Source organism: Lepisosteus oculatus, unplaced genomic scaffold, assembly GCF_040954835.1.
Source record: "Lepisosteus oculatus isolate fLepOcu1 unplaced genomic scaffold, fLepOcu1.hap2 HAP2_SCAFFOLD_40, whole genome shotgun sequence".
Classification (NCBI taxonomy): domain Eukaryota; kingdom Metazoa; phylum Chordata; class Actinopteri; order Semionotiformes; family Lepisosteidae; genus Lepisosteus; species Lepisosteus oculatus.
The window spans coordinates 1,992,501-2,007,640 of NW_027167934.1; the positions used below are offsets into that span (position 1 = coordinate 1,992,501).

The 15,140-nt window shown below is 45.0% G+C and overlaps 1 non-coding gene across 1 annotated transcript; it reads right to left on the reverse strand.

Moving 5' to 3' along the window:
* Positions 1 to 4,766: 4,766 nt before the first annotated feature.
* trnas-uga (transfer RNA serine (anticodon UGA)) lies at positions 4,767 to 4,848 on the reverse strand. The gene has a single exon. It is a non-coding gene; the product is annotated as a tRNA-Ser (tRNA).
* Positions 4,849 to 15,140: the final 10,292 nt, after the last annotated feature.

Consider the following 15,140-nt stretch of genomic DNA (forward strand, 5'->3'; position numbering starts at 1 on the left):
GCGCGAACGCGGTCCCCCGCCCCCCCACAAATTGCGCGCTCCGGGTTCCCTCTCGGGGCCCTGCAACACAGCGGAAGGGCAGCGAGAAGGAGCCTCTTGCTCTGACGCCGCAAGACCACAAGAGGGCGAACACCTGTCTTTATTTATCAAAAAATAAAAGGAATTTGCTAGGAATGCAAACGTTAGGTTGCGCTTCTTCATGCTGCATCATCGGCATGAGTGGAGCTTTTTAAACGTCTGTACTTACTGTGCCCCATAAGAAATCGTTTGTCCCCGTTCAAAAGAGATTGTGCGATGTCCTGCAGTGTTCGCAAAGCAAACCTTTGACAGTTTGAAAAGAGGAATTTATTCTGCTTCCTGTGCGTGCAGTAGTTACGAAGTTGAACGTCTTTACACGATTTGCTGCAGTTTTCAGTGGGCGGGCTTTGTCAGATGGCTTGGAAAACCGCACTGTGTTTCGGCTCGGGAAACATCATGAGAAGTGTCCTGCATGTTTTCTGTGTATAGCTGTCTTTTAACGCATACAGAATTCATTCAAAATCATTGATTTCTCCAATTAACAAGGGTCCCTTAAAGGATGAGTCAAAGTAACGTCTAATCGGATTAGTTTCCTTAGAGCTGGTTCAGAGTTTGCTCAAGAGTTTACCTTTCACAGATGCGCAAAGAAGAATGTTGGGGGTGCACGCTTCAAGGTGCCTTACAGCTGTAGGGAGTGATTCGAGACGATTCGTGGTGTGTGCTCGTTCCCATATACCGTACGCCCCGGGGTGCAGTGCTAGGATGACGTACAATACCGCTTGGGCACGTAACGGCGTTATATGCAAGTGCGGGACGTGAGGGTTTTCGTTTGTTCATTTTGTTTTGCTCTGCTTTGCTTTGTTTCGTGGTCAAGAGGCGTAAGGTAAGTCGTAATCCAGGGAGAACACTGGTGGCAAACAGTCCGAGGTGAGAGGCGAGGTCCAAAGTCGAAAAGGCAGAAGGGGAGTCCAATATCCAGAATAAACGAGGTAATGGAAAAACCGCCAGGTAGAGCTCTCAAGGAGTAGTCTCAATACCAGCGGGAAGCTGGTAAAAATAGCACTGCGTACCGCACGGTGGAGTGTGTGCAGGTGGGTTAACTCGTGCGGCAGCGTTTGTTAATAATCACCCACTGCTGGTGCTGATTAGATCGCTTAAGAGTTGGTCTTAACTGCCTGGCGGTCATGACAAGCTCCTCTTTAAGCTGTGGTTTAGTTTTGCAATCATGTGTTTCTAGAGCAGTTATTTATGGGGATGGGTGGGTCTTTCACAGAGGCTCAGGACAAATCCCCCGCATGAAAGTCTACTGTGTGCGTTCAGACAGTCACAGGTCAAGAGCCAGGCAGGAGGACAATGGACAGAAGAGCCAACGAGCTAAAAATAAAAGAACGAATATGAAAAAGCCACCATCTTTTTCTTTTTGACATTTTCCGACATTCATGCAAGCCAAGACAAAGTTGCTCGTAGCTACTTGTGGATTCAAATACTCTATCGAGTGCTTTGATGAGTTTTTGCAATTTGATTTGTCGTCCTGTCAGCCTGTTTCTGTTTTTTTTTTTCAATCTAGTGATGGAAAGTAAGAGGGAAATGATGGAGCAATCAATAACCGCTCCGGAAAAATGGCAGAAAGAAATGGCCCGTCACTAAGGACATTTGTGAAGCAGAGGAGTGACATCACCACAAAGGCGACTTATTCTGCTGATCGTTTTGGTGAATAATGATTGAGGCGCGTTAAGAGAAAGGTAGCTGCGTCAGCATGCTTAGGCTGCAAAGGATAAAGCAAAGGTTTACTCCATGCTGAAAAGAGAAAAAAATTAGCACAACGTTTCGGCTGTGGAGCCTTCTGCGCCATCTTCTTTAGCGATGGTGATGATGTTTACATTGGAAAAACTGAGACACGCATACCAGAGGAGCTCGAACCACCAACCTTTCAGTTAACAGCCAAATGCACTAACCGATTGCTCCACAGAGACTGACAGCCTTTTGTGCTCCCTACATTTGCAGGTTTATGGTCAAAGAAAACAGTCGTTTGCGCTTCTTGTAGCCAGCAATATTTTTTCACTGACAACCAAGAAATTGATTTCATCTTTCACAAAATGTATGGATTTCTTCAAAAACAAGTTATTCCAGAAAGGAAATGAATTCTTGCATTAAACTGAACCAAGCTGTACATGTTTGTCTGAAATGATACATTTGGCACAACAAGACACGGAGAGAGGCACAGCTGGTATTCAGACCCAGGATCGCCTGCTTACTAGGCAGGCACTTTAAGCCACTAGGGAGCACCGCACTTTTACAGACACTTGGACACATCTGCGTTCGGTGTGCACTTAACCTGCTCTCTGAGCCCGTTGCCTCTTTCCCATTTAATAGCAGAACTGACGCCAAGAGAAATGATGAGAAATGGCATTTATCTGGCACTTCTCATGTCCAAGGAGCTCAATGCCCTTGACACCTCCCCAAGGCGACAGAGCTGTGCATTCTTTGGCGACAACATTTTTTCTTTTGTTTTATTTCTATACTTATTGATAGAAAAACAACGATATGTCATGTACTGTAAGGGAAATGTCTCTTTTCATGGGGAAAGCTAGCACCAGCAAATGTTGTGTTCAGAAGAAGTGATTTAACATGACACGTGACCTAACATACCGGAGCAAAAGCTCACCCAGCAAGCCCTGCTTTACTTCTACAGGAGAGAAGTAGAGTCTGCAAGATGTTCAGCTGGGTAGCTATGTCAGCATGCCTCGGCTGCAAAGGAACAAGTAATAGGTTTATTGCATGCTGAAAAGAGAAGAAAGGAACCACAACGTTTCGGCCATGAGGTCTTCTCACACCTGAAGAAGCCTCACACCTGTAAAAGGTTCCATGGTTTCTTTCTTCTCTTTTCAACATGGAATACACCTATTGTCTGCAAGATGTGACAATTTCACGGTGTTTTGGAAGAAAACCTTTTTTCTTTGAATTCAAAATCAATCGGAATTTCAGCACGACACATCAACACTTTTTCTGTTTTAAGGAGATGATATTTTAAACCTGATAAAAATAGTAGGAAACACAAGTTTCTTGCTGTGAAAATTTAGATGGGGAAGTGTACTACTGGTAGCAGTGTAGAGCTCTCTGTGGTGGAGTGCAAGCGCATGTTCTATGGGCCAGTGGCGTAATGGATAATGCGTCTGATTTCGGATCAGAAGATTGTAGGGTCGAGTCCTGCCTGGCTCGTGAGGCTTTTAAACCTCTCAGGTTCCTCGGTAACAGGTTGCCGTCGTGTATATGAACTTTAGAAAAGCATTTGCCACAACCCGTAAATTAGCACGCAAGTGTGGGCTAGTTAACACAGAACTGTATGGAGATCATCTCCAGCTCCGAGCTCAATTGAAATCAGCTGAATTTGTGCTCAGTAGGGTTGGGAGGACTCAGCATTGCTATTGTTCTAATTGGCATGAACTGCAGGGGATCTGAATCAGAACATGTCAGTTAGTTCGATCATTGCGTCAATATGTAGGCCACGTTAATATAGAATTATTACTTTGTCTGTCTCGTCTTTGTATATAGCTGAATGTCCCTGACAATTTCATGTTAGTTTTTAAGAACGACATTGGTGCTAATATATACATATATAGCATATAAGGAACACGTAAAAGTTGAGTCCATGCTGAAAAGATAAGAAAACCGCCACAACGTTTCATCTTGGAATAAATCTTTACTTGTTGTTTTGCAGCCTACCCATTCTGACCTAACTCCTCCCTTGAAATTCCCTAACAGATAAGGGTACGTAACGGCTCATGCGATGCTCAGTTGCAATTTGTCCCAAAACAAACAAGAACAGCAGCTGAGGGTTTCAGTTTGAACATGCACTGTATTAAAGCAGCTTTTATTTCCATTGATAAATGCTAGATATTCCTACAGAGATTCTCCAGGTGAGTAAGCGATTCCTGTTTCTGTTTCTATTTCTGTTTCATATATATATACAGTATATATATATATGTTACATGTGTCTCTGCAATAGTATAAATGTGTTATACACTATCAGGGGCTGCTTTTTTGTGCACCTCATCTACAACAAGGGTTTTTTTTTCATTTATGTTTGTGGACCTTCACCATTTGAGGAAGTGAGTTAGATAAGAAAGTTACAGGTATGGTGAGCAATGACTGACAAAGGCACGTACTGCGTATTCCTTACAGAAGTGTAAGCAATTTGTTCTAAAAAACACCGACTAAAGTCCAACATCGTTAGCAATCTTATTACTTAAACAGAATTAACATCAATAAACTGTAAGGTGCTGGTACATGCGAGTAGATTTGATCTTCTATTAAACAAAAATGCAATTACAGCTCTAAAAAGGTCAACCTAGACTTCTGTAACAGATCTGTTCAGGTCATCGCTGTTCCTCTGACCTTGTGAGTCTTTGGAATTTTAAAAGGGTATTTTGCTTGCCTTTCATGTGGTCTGTGTACAAGTCACTGTGGCGTATGCGGTCCTACACAGCCTTGCTATAGACGTGACGAGCCTCCGCTATGTTGCAATGGAGAACAGGTTCAGTACGGAGCTGCCGAGAAAATTCAGCTGGAAAGCTCGTTACAGAAAAGCATCGTTATCTGTGTCCAGCTGCAAAGCGTCCTTCGTGGATGCTGAAGAATCGATTTCACAGGCTGCGGGTCCAGGCGATTTAGAGTGTTAAAGGTCCCAGCGAAAACGAAACGGCACTGGTCCTTTTACACGCACACACGCAACCAAATGCAAAGGACACCGTAGTCGGTAGGATTTAAACCTGCGCGGGGAGACCCCAACGGATTTCAAGTCCGTCACCTTAACCACTCGGCCACGACTACAGCGAGCGCCGCGGCCGCTGCCTTCTTGCTACAATCGAACAGGGAGTGCGAGGCGGCGGCGGTGGCGGAGGCAACTTTTTTCAAGTTCGCTCTCCGTTTAAGAAACCTTTTACGCCATACGTGCAAGCACACACACACACACCTCAGAGGACTTAAGGGTGGCTTCAAGTTGGAATGATAAAGTCTCCCCGTTCGGACATGAAAACAGAACGTTCTTAGACAGAAAGCAATCAACAACGGAGACATGTGGACGACGATTTCAGTCACTGCACTTTGAATAGCATTTTTAGTCCAGTTACAGGAGATGCACCAATGGCCCTTGACCTACGCTCTTACCAATGCCTTGAACATTCAAACAAAACAGCCCTCAAGTCCTGCGGTTTAATATAACGCTGTTACGTGTCGAGGCAGTATTTGACTCTGTCCTACCGTTGAGACACGGGGCGTATATGGAAACGAACACATGCTACGTATTGTCTCTAATCGGTCCCTACAGTTGGAAGGCTCCTTGAAGCGTGCACCCCCATCATTCATCTTTGCGCATCTGTGAAAGGTAGACTCTTGAGCAATGTTTGAGCCAGCTCTAAGGCAACTAGTGCTATTGGACAGACACCTCTGGAAGATCCTAAGAGTCTCTTAACACCACTTCCAGCAGCAAGCTTAATTGTTCGCTGGAGGTCTCCCACCCAGGTACTGACCAGGCAAAGAATCACCAGTACATTGAATGTGGAAGTTAATCCTGAAATCCAATTACATATCTCAAGGTAAGACAAATCCATAAGAACATGTCTTAGTATTACTTCATTTACATTAGTATGGCACTGAGATGGTGCTCTTCTTTAAGCTGTGGTTTACAGATGCAGCCATTCAAAACAAGCGGGCGATACCGCAATATTTTGCGGTGCGCTTTACTCAGTCTACCACGACTTACCGTAAATTCTCCTATAGTACCGCAATTAAAATAATAGTATCCGGAATTTCCACAAGGTGGAGCTAATAAAGCTCATCCTCTCATGTTTGAGCTGTCGCCATCAAAGTCTTTACCGAAGATATTACTAATAGTATTAATAATGAATGACCTTGGACAAGCTGTAAACTCAAAGTATTGCCCTGGTCCACATTCTTTTTTTCATCGACCATCTTTGTAAAAGTAACACCACAGCATTTCGCAATCACGCATTTGTTTCCAATCATGCAAAGCACAGTAATTTTTGAAAATCTCCTATTCACCATGCCTTTCACCTGCTCATAAAAGAGATCAGTTTAGGAACATAAACACAGTACTGTATGCAAACTGTACTGTATACAGATGCAGCCATTCAAAATGGGTGGGGTATTTCGCGGCATACCCCGGTCGGTGTGTCGTGGTATCACGCGGTATCACGCGGTTAATCGCGTCATTTGACGTCATGCTGGAAACTATCCGGCGTCACCTTGTAAAACCGCCAGGGGGAGCTTAACCTCTCATGTACAGCATTTGAGCTTTTAATTTTGAACTGTGTATTACAGCATGTTAATCATTAGTCATTAAAATGTTGGTATATTTTATGAAAGCAAGATTGCTCAGTTGGACAGAAGTACACAACCTACCTTTATCAGAAATATTTATGCATCAAAGCCTTTACCGAAGATATTACTAATAGTATTAATAATGAATGACTTTGGACAAGCTGTATACTCAAAGTATAATTTCTTTAGCACATTTGTACAAGCACTTGGAATCTGTCCAAGCCATACTTTGTCAGGCATTTTGTTTTAGTTCAACGGGCATAAAAACTCCCTTGCTTTTAACAGGGCGTTTCATAATTTTTAACTACGAAAATGATTTAAAATGCGACACTTATCATTCAACTAGAGCTCAAAATATCACAAGGATCCTCAAGAGCACAGCAAAGACTATTTTAAAAGATACTTGTATGAGATACATGAGAATCCAGGCTTTTTTATCAACGCTTTCTTTTCCGTATACCAGATTTTATGGAACCACTTCAGAAGGGTGTCAGCCAGTCAGATTCCAGGAATCGGTACTTTAAAGGAAAAATACACACCGGTATTCCATTTCTCCCTAACTATTTTAAGCATCGAAGTATTTAACTAGCATGTGAAATAGCGTGTGAAAAAGTGGTAGTTTTAAGCTTTTCTGCTAATATAATATGGAATCGCGTATCTAAAGAATTTAATAACGATATGATTATATTCGTGTACTGCGACAGGGCTGTGTAGGGCTGTTTCGCCTCCATCTTCATGCGACTTCCCTTGTAGCCTACTGGTCTACGTGCGCGATTGCCAACTCACAGGTTGTGTGTTCAAATCCAGCTGGTGCTGGACTCTTCTTTTAACAAACATTTCTTCGAAAAAATAGAATAGCAATATTATGGACAATCAATTGACTTTTATATTTCAAAATATCACAACATGATCGATTCTAAGTCATTTTTGATAACAATGAATAGTCACCTTCTTCCCTTCTGACAACGGTCACTGCTTCTGCTTCCTGCTTCTATTGTGTGTGTGTGTGTAATAGAGTAAATTTTTATAGAGAAATGGAGGCTGGACAGTATGCGTTACAATATAAACATTTATATTGATTTAAATCGTGTTTTGATTTAAATCGTAAACGCGTGTTTAATTATATGTGTTTTTTTAATCATAATCAGGCTAATGCAACATAAATTGATACAGTATCTTTGTCTTCTAAGTATTGTTGTAACAGAAGAAATAAGGTTCTTGATCCCGAGATGAAGTAAAACAGATGAGTTTATTGCATGCAAGGAACAATAAAGCCGAAGTCTTGTTTCCCGCAAGAAACAACAAAACCGAAGTATTGTTCCCCGTACTGTTACAAACTTTTGGGTTATATAGTGTTTTCTTCTCCGTTTCTGACGTCACTCGGTCTGATGGTAAAGAGGGGGGTTCATGGTATTTGGCCAGTTTACGATGTTCTGGACAAATGGTCAGTTTAACATTACACCCAGGGGGGTTCCTAGCTTGCATCTGCAATCCTTATCAGTTAACCCCCCTTTCCTGCCATAAACCCCAGCTTGTGACTTGAAAATCTAAACCCCCTACAGAAAGGATTAAATTCAAACCCCCGTCTTCACATCTTTCTTCATTCCCCCCTTATAAAATATGGCATACGTCAGTGTAGCCTATTTTTATACATACAATGTCAGGGCAGATCTTTCCTTTCTTGGCGAACAGGTATGTATTGCCATGACATTGTACGTTCCACAGTTATAGCAAGATGTGATACATGTTTTTGTGCACGTGATGATTACAATTATACATATAAACAATACTATTCCTACAAATAAACACTGTAAAAAGGTTCCACCCCAGGCCCCAAACACAGACTTTACCCAAGACCCAATTCCCCAATTTTCAGTATAATAGTCCTGATATTTCTGTCCCTCATTGTAAATGTGTTGGGCCAGATCTGAGATGTGCTCAGAATTATCAGGGATATATGTGCAGCATTCAGTGCCAATTACTGCACAAGTTCCTCCTTGGGCCGCCAGTACATAATCTAAAGCTAGTCGGTTCTGCATGGCCACTGTTCTGAGGGCTACCATCTCATCATTAACAGCCTTCAGACTAGATGAGGTAGAATTTGCTAATTCTTCTAAAGTCGAGGCCATTTGAATTAACTCTCGACTCAGAAAGTTCATGCCGGCTTGTGGAAATATTATACCTAAATAATATTCCCAATCAGCCAATTTTCTTTGTGGTCTGTGGTTAGGTCCGAAGGGGCTGTGGGTTTGAACACGGATATGAGGAACCACATATCCTAAATAACATGAGCCAGACCACTGGGCTGGCAACCATGGGTAGGCTCGTTTTCCACAAATGAAATATGTTCCGTTTGGCGCTCCCCATGCCTCTGAAAATAAGAAGCTTATACCAAATTGTGGGGTGTGCCGATCCCATCCTGGAATTTGGAAGGTAGAGGTGGATATATTTGCAGCGATGGTAAGGTTGCAACGACTCCATCCAACCAAGTGCAGACCATTAGTGTGCTGAAAACATATGTTTCCCTCACGTTCCTTATTTAGAGTCAGGTATGGTGGTGTATGGCTTCTGTTATATTTAGGAGCGTAAGAGCCTGTGAAACTCGTGGGCTCTAAGCCTCGCTCCTGTAGATATTGTAATGTTGTGTAGGTTAAAGTCGTGTTATGGCAACCCCCATAGTTTGTCATATTAAAATCTCCTAAATTATCCCTCCAAATGATCATGCCTATGACTTCCTCGAGACGCCAAGGAATGGCCCCCATAGGAAGTCCTTCCTGTACATATTTGGGTAATGCGGCACACACCCAGCAGGCACTTTGGTTGGTTTTCTTAGCTGTCAGATAGGAGAGGCCTAAAAAGGAATTAATTCCATGTTCTCCTTTGTGGGAGAGATGATCATTAATCCCTGCGGAACATAGTCCTACAGCAACAATTATCGTTATTGACAGAAATGATTTCATTCTGAGTCTGTAAATGGGGATGAGGCTCGTCGGCAGTGTGACGCGTGGATCCAGCGATCTTTTCCTTCCACTCGAACCGCAGACTCAGTTGTCAACAGGATCTGGTAGGGTCCGTCCCACCTGGGCTGGAGAACCTGTGAAGGAAATTTCCTGATCCACACCCACTCTCCTGGGATGAGGTCGTGCCCTCCTTCAGGTGGTGGTCCCCACGCCTCCAGGACCTGCTCGCGGGCTCCTTGGGTGGCCTCTGTCAGCAACTTGCAATACTGTAACAGAGAATCAGTTAGTATACTCAAGCCTACTCTGTCATGTCCTGGAGAGTCACTCAGTCTCATGGGACGCCCCGTGATCACCTCAAACGGGCTCAGCCCCACTATTCGATTTGTCCCAGCCCGGATGCTGCACAGTACGGCGGGCAATGCATCCACCCAGGGGATCCCTCCCAGGTGGTACTTTGTCAATTTAGCTTTCAAAGTCCGGTTCACCCGTTCCACCATGCCGGAGGACTGCGGGTGATGAGGGCAATGCAGGTCCCATTTGATCCCTAGTAGGTCTGCCACCACCTGACACACTTTTCCAGTAAAATGTGTGCCCTGGTCTGAGTCTATGCGACACGGGAGTCCCCATCGGGGAATTACTTCTGTCACGAGATATTTGGCAGTTGTCTGCGCAGTCTCTCGTTTGACAGGGACAGCCTCCACCCATCTAGAAAACTGGTCCACCATCACTAGGAGACCTGTTTTCCCTTTACAGGGTGGCAGTGAACAATAGTCTATTTGCCAGTGTCTAAAGGGCCCCTCGGGTGCAGGACGTCGAAGATTAGGAGCCCGAACCGGCGGTGCTCCAGAGGCTTTTTGGCACTCGCCACAGCGTTGTACCACATCAGCTGCGAAGGGTGTGAAGCCTGTGCCCACCCAGCTCTGAGCAAAGCGTCGAGTCATTCGGCTAACACCTGGGTGCCCTCTGGAGTGTATTTGCTGTGCCAGGTAGGGCATTAGTTGCTTGGGACAGGCGGGTCTGCCTGTACGCTGGCACCTCCAGGTCCCATCCTTCTGCAGCCCCACATTGCGTTCCATCCAGGTCCATTTCTCAATCCTTAGGGCCTGGGCCTGGAGCTCGCTGAGCTGTTCCGTCCGGAGTGCCTGTATGTTCACTGTGCAAACTGAAATAATCTGAAGAGGTTTTTCTATAGCCCACTCCTCCCATTGCCCCAGGGCAGCTTGACGTGCTGTCCAGTCTGCCAGCTTATTGCCCCTGGCCTCGGGAGTGTCCTCTCTGCTGTGGCCCTTACATTTGACTACAGCTACCTGCTTTGGGAGTTGGAGAGCCGCAAGCAGCTCAGACACCAGATCTGCATTCTTTACCGGAGTGCCAGCAGAGGTTAAAAAATCCCTATTACTCCATAACCTTCCAAAGTCATGGTATACTCCAAATGCGTATCATGAGTCTGTGTATATTATGGTGGTCTTGCCTTTTGCTAATTTACAGGCTTCCACCAAAGCTTTCAGTTCAGCTCACTGTGCTGACGTGGGTACCTCAAATCTTCCCCCACATTGGATATCATGTTCTGTAGTCACAGCCCAACCCGCTTTCCTCTCCCCACTAGAATTTATGAATGAAGTTCCATCAGTGAAGAGGATGAGGTCTTCATTCCTTAGTGGTTGCTCGGCTATTTTGATGCCCTCATCTTCTCCCATTGCCCAAACATCACAGCTGTGTTCTAACATGTAGGCTTCTGATGGGTCAGGTAACAATGTGGCTGGATTTAGAGCTCCTTCACGTTCAATGGTAATATTTGGAGCCTCTAACAAGACCTGCCACTTGCTCCATCGTATCGCATTAACCTGACTGACCCGATTCAGGGACATGAGGGTGTGTACCGCATGTGGGCATCGAACAATCAGTTGTTGATCTAGTACTATGTTATTGACTGCCTGTACTGCTAGACAGACGGCCTGAACGGCTCGTAGACATGGACCCCAGCCCCTGGCTACCTCGTCCAAGGATCCAGAGTAATACCCTACCGGGCGGTACCTACCCCCATGTTCCTGTGTTAGTACAGCTGTCCAAAATCCATTCTTTTCACTTACGTAGAGGTAGAATGGTTGATCTGTCTGAGGAAACCCCAATGCAGGAGCCTGTAACAGAGCTTGTTTTAAATCATTAAAAGCATGTTCAGCTTCAGGACTCCAAGCAATAGGATCAAGGGACCTCCCTCCCCCCTTTAATAGGTCTGTAAGTGGTTTGGCCCTTTCAGAAAAAGCATCAACCCAATTTCTATTGAAATTGCACAGACCCAGAAATGATCGGAGCTCTCTCACCGTATTGGGACTAGGGTGTGTTCGGATTGCCTAGGCCCGATCTTCTGTCAATTCCCTTTTTCCCTGACTAATCTTTTGTCCCAAGTAAATTACGGTGTCTAGGCATAACTGTGCTTTGCTATAACTAGCCTTGTGTCCTTTTTTAACCAGTTGGTTGAGAATAATTTGGAGGTCCTTCTTGTGGGTTTCCTCGTCAGGAGACGCGATTAAAATATCATCCACATATTGGATAACGACGGAGGACACTTGAGGCAGCTCCCGGAGATGCCTCCGAAGTGCCATGTGATACACGGTGGGGCTGTTATGAAACCCCTGTGGTAACCTGGTCCAAGTATATTGTTCTCCATCTACAACAAAAGCGAACCAATCTTGTAACTCTGGGTGTAGAGGAAAAGACCAGAACCCATTAGCCATGTCAATTACTGAAAACACCTGGTGCTCAGGGGTCAGTAGTTGAAAAATAGCAGAGGGGTCTGCTACCAAGGGGGTGAGACGGTTGATGTGTTGATTAGCTTTTGAGTAATCAACTGTGAATCGCCATGCTCCGCTGGCTTTCTTTACGGGCCATATTGGACTGTTGCTTGTACTATGTGTTTTTCGTACAATGCCTTGAGTCAATAGTTTTTGTATTACTGGTCGAACCCCTTCCTCCGCCTCTTTGTTGATTTTATATGGCTTTGTGTATGGCGGGGATTTCCCAGTAAATGTGGCGGGTTCCATATCCAGAAGCCCGCATTCGTCCTTATCCATAGTCCAAATTGAATGCCCTTTTAGTTCGTCTTTTTGGAGGGACCAGATGTTTACCTCCACCCTCTCCTCATGTATGGTTAATGTAACCCCTTGTAGGTATTTCAGAGCATCCCATCCCAACAGATCTGGGGTAGATCCTACCCACATGACAGCATTAAATGTTACCTCCCCATCTCCTAGTCTAATCTTGAGTTTTTGAGTTTCTCTGAGTGTTATTCGATTACCCCCTACACCAGTGGCCTCCAGCTCCCTCCCTGTGAACATGACACCACACCGTTTGGCTGACTGTTCAGATAAACACGATAATTGAGCCCCAGTGTCCCATAAAAGTGACATTTGAATCCCATTAATCGTGCATTGTAATTTGAGCTCTTTTTCACTCAGTTCCTGAGATAGGCGTAGGGAGGCCACTAGGGGGAGTCCTAGTTTAAAAGCTCCCTGATAGCGCGTTTGTCTGCTTCGCTCAAATCCTGTAATTGTGACAACAGGTTTTTTTGCCCCTCTCGATTCGAGGGATTGAAAGGGGGATCTCGGTATCTTCCAATCCTGCCCTCACTGGCTAATCGCTTTTTGCAATTCTTTTGCCAATGTCCGAAATTTTTACAATAATGGCACCGAGTTGTAATTTCGCCTTTTGGATTTAGTCGGGTGTCAGGGCCAGCTCCACCCTTCAGTATGGGGGGTGTCCACCCTGTTTGTATTGCCCGCACCTTAGCATACATATTTCTCTCGATTTGCCGTGCCATTTTAACTATTTCCTCAAATTGTTTAGTCGTATCTTGCCCTATTTCGGGCTCTTTTAACTGAAGGGCTTTGGCTATATCAGGCTTAACACCGCCCAAATAAATTTGTTTAATCACAGCAGAGGCGTCGCTATTCACATCATCTTCGTCACTTAGTCCTGAGCATTCCAGCCAGAGTGTGACGAAGCGGTCAGTGAAGTCAGCCACATCCTCGCTTTCTTTTTGCTGACGCGCAGATATCTTTTTCCAATCTGTCTTTGGTGGATAATTTTGTTTAAGCCATCGCCAAACCCATTCCCATCGCCCTCCCCTGCCGTTATCCTCACACAATTGTTTAAGTTCTCCGACACGCTTTTCCCCTGTCCTTCTGAGGATCATAGCGGCAGTCAGGGGGGAGATACCATAAGTATCTTTTAATTCCTGAAGCGCACTCCAGGTTCGCTGCATCCCTAATTTTGGGTGCGGTACTTCTCTAGCCCACCGGTCAATATCCTCCGGTTTTGGATTTGATCGTATTGGGGATTCAGGGAAGGTAGGTGCGAGAACGGACCCCCTCGGCGGGGTGCGAGACGGAGCTAGAGTGGCGCTGTCATCAACGGCGCCAGCCCCTGCTACATCAAGTCCTTTCCCACTTCGAGTGAGAGTACAGACCTACGGGCGCCCTCCCTCTAACAGGGGAGACTCTGATCCGTCTTTATCACACTCATACCAAGTGTTATCCCAATCCGACCCCCCATCTCCATATGGCCACTGTGGGAATTGATCCCAATTATTTTCGTTTCCTGCCTGTTTGTTCCCCTGTGGGAGAGCAGGATATAACTTAGTCGCCGGCTGTAGCACATTAACCAGTGCAGCGTGACCAGGAGTTAATTCCTTCTTTAGTTTCTCATTCTCCTGTACTCCCTCTTTTAGCTTTTTTTCTAGTACCTCTTTTGCCGCGAATAAATTATCTTTCCTCTCATTTAACGCTTTTATTTTTTCTGTGAACTCCTTCTCTTTTTTATCCCATTCTGATTTCTCCTTCATGCTAATCTGCCACCTCAGGTGTCGGCCGATCACCAGGGCTGCAGCTAAATCTTTGTTTTTGTTCCAATGTTCATACGCTTTTTTACAGGCATCTTCGCCCCAAACTCCTTCTGACAGACTCAGCTTCATCCTATATTTCTCTTCCCTTTCAGTCAATTTACACTTTTCCGATATGTAATCAGATACTTCCACCACTTTCTCAAACACCCAATTAGCACACATGTTTGGTTTCTTTAAGATTTACTTTTGTCGTGTGTGAGGTAACAGCTCATTCAGTAGGGGGATGTTTTCACTTGGAAAAACCTGTGCATTACTGCACTCATTCAGCTAAGGGCGTCTGTTACCTCCAGATCTAAATGCCTCTCCGAGACTTTAGAGAGGGCTTACACCGCACTGTTCACAGGTAAGAAACGAGACCTCGAAAACCCCCTTTCTTGATCAGTAATTCACCATCCCCAGAACGCCAGCATCGCTGCTTTTGCCCCGGGGTGGACTTACGCACTGAGCTCAATCAGGGCGATTCTCGGGTCTCAACGTCCTTTAAATCCTGCTACTTAATGCTTTGCTCTTTTATTATGAGGTGTGTTTATGTTAGTGTCGTGCGTGTGTATATGTATTTCACAAACAAGGAAAACACCAAAAACATACATACATATATATATATCTCTTCTACTCCTGTTTCCTTTAAAACAAAAAAACCACGCCACGCCAATCTGTGCACAATCAAGGCGTAGCTAATCTCAGGACCCCGGGCGCAATTAAGGCCCACACCAATCCTGGATTATACGTGCATTTAATGCACCACTCCAGAACCCCGGGCGCAATTAAGGCCCACACCGATCCCGAGCCACAGAACTCCGGGCGCAATTAAGGCCCACACCGATCCTGAGCCTCAGAACTCCGGGCGCAATTAAGGCCCAAACCAGTTCTGACCTTCAGAACTCCGGGCGCAATTAAGGCCCACACCAGTCCTGAACTTCACG